This window comes from Penaeus japonicus, unplaced genomic scaffold (genome assembly GCF_977035675.1).
Source record: "Penaeus japonicus unplaced genomic scaffold, GWHDUDI00000001_assembly GWHDUDI00000011, whole genome shotgun sequence".
NCBI lineage: Eukaryota > Metazoa > Arthropoda > Malacostraca > Decapoda > Penaeidae > Penaeus > Penaeus japonicus.
In genome coordinates, this window is record NW_028234413.1 from 8,876,944 (window position 1) to 8,879,246 (window position 2,303).

Below are 2,303 nucleotides of genomic sequence, written 5' to 3' on the forward strand. Positions count from 1 at the left end.
TTACGATTCCGTGCCGGGAGGATGGTTCCATTTTTAAAAAAAGATAGTATTTTAATCAAAATGTAATATCAAAGATAAATAAAGCAACAAAACCCTATACATTTGACTTATTTTAAAGTTAATGTGATAACAAATAAATAAATAGAACACTCGAGTCTAGCCTTTAGGGAAGAGAACCAACACGCCTCCTTTACGCAATCCCCAGAACCCGTCTCGACCAGCTGAGCTAAAGGTCTCATTATCGTCACTCACAGCCATGGCCTCTCTCATCGCCCGTTCCCTCGTTCTCAACACTCGCCGGGGAGTGCAGCTCACCTCGGTCAGATTTGCTAACAAAAGTAAGTTTGGTGGATCTGCCTCTGTTATGTTCTTTGGGCGTGGAAAGTACGTTTGAGATTTTCCCAACCGGGTGTTTGTGGGGTGTACGTGATGATGTACTGGTGTTTGTGTAGAGAATCTATTTGCTCTTCATTTAATACGTTTGTGTGGCCTGTCTCTTGTGAAATGTCTTTGATTGGAACTAGATTTTATGAGACTTATCTTCTATTTTAGCGAAATTGTGTAAATAGGTAATTATGCAGACGATCGGTTGACCGGGTTCGTGTTATCGGGGTTTATCAGCGGGGAAGTTTTTTCCCTTTCATATCTAATTATCGGGACACATTTTTATCATATTTGTTACGAAGCATGTGATGGCACAGGAAATATTTATTATCAATCCTTTCATTATGTAATTACACATTTTAAAGGGACCAGAAACCTTAGGAGAGATTTTGCTGCTTAACCTTCAAAATAGAAAACAAAGTTTAGTCATTCTTCTATTACTCAGCTTTATTTATTTATTACAGCAACTCCATAACAAAGTTGCACATAGGTATAACTAACAAGCTTATATCATTATTTAGTTTAACTGCTTGGTTGAAGGACAGGGAAAGTGAGAATGGTGGTGATATTGCAGATAAAAAGCCAAAAAACAAATCAAAGAAATGTACGGTTGTAAATATCTACAAAATTTACCTGCTACAATTAAGAACACAAAGACTTTGTACTCCATAATTTAAAGTAACACCTTATTTCACATTTATGGGGCGTGAAGGAAGCCGTGTCCAGAAGACAAAAACAAATGGGTCATGAAAGTGGTTGGGTTCAATCTTAGTAACCCCACCTGCAACCTAACCTAGAGTTGCTTGCATAAATTACCGTTGGGCTGGGTATAGTCAAGCGGCTGCCTAGTAATTGTTCTTGACCCACTTGGTCACACACCTTTTCATCTCCCCAAGAATAGTTGACCTTTTTTGTATCATCCAATTTCCAGTTATTTGTAATATGCCATGTTACTGTAGATATGATATTAGCTATATATTTGCTAAATAAAATTCTGGCAGTACTGGACTTCAAAAATTTTATCATTTTATAAAACAAAAATTTCTATGCAATATTTGTAATAACTGCATTATTTATGAATAGTTTTCACCCTTCCTGGTACTGTCTACCAATGCATTGTTAACAACTGCTTTTGTTTGTGCTTGTTAACTCTTCTATGCCAAAAAGTGGTAAGGCTAAGTGGTAAAAACCAAGTTACAGAATTACCTCCTCCTTGAAAATACATTGCGAGGGAAAGGTCAGTCAATCCTATTTGCATATGGATGTTTCTTCTTTTACCAAGAAACAATGAAAAATGCAAAATGGTTTTATTTCTGAGTAGTATAGATATTTGTATGTGACTGAGTTGAGAACAATAGGTAGGTCTTAACTCCACATGCACCTGCTATAAATACAGTAAAGGGTAGGAAATGGGGGTCCTGGAATAAGTAAGAGAGCTTAGGTTGAACATAACTACCTGGTGTTCAGGGTGCAAGTCCATTGGCAAGGGAGTAAGGTGGGGTTATTGAAATAGAATACAACTGCTTTCTCATTGTATTTATTTGTGTCTACAAGACACTCCACCTCACTTTGTTAACAGGAAATAAGATATGCATTTTTATGGTTATCCTTGTGCCTTGTAAACTCAGTAGATTTGTACTTTTGGACATTTTTCAATTATTCTTTCTTTCTTTTAACCCACACTGGATGGGTGGTACAGTACTGTACCGCGCATTCAAAAGCCCAGTGGCCGGGCGGCACAGTATTGTGCCAGCCATTCAATTGATTTAGGCCTAATAATTCGAACGCCCCGGCATTGGGACATTCAAGGCTAGAATTCCCCCATCGTGGATGGGTTAATGTGTAATACCCTCCCTGCCTCATTAAACCCCTTTTCTTTAAGTGTTCCCCCAAATTGTTGGGGTAGAGGGAAAGAGGAA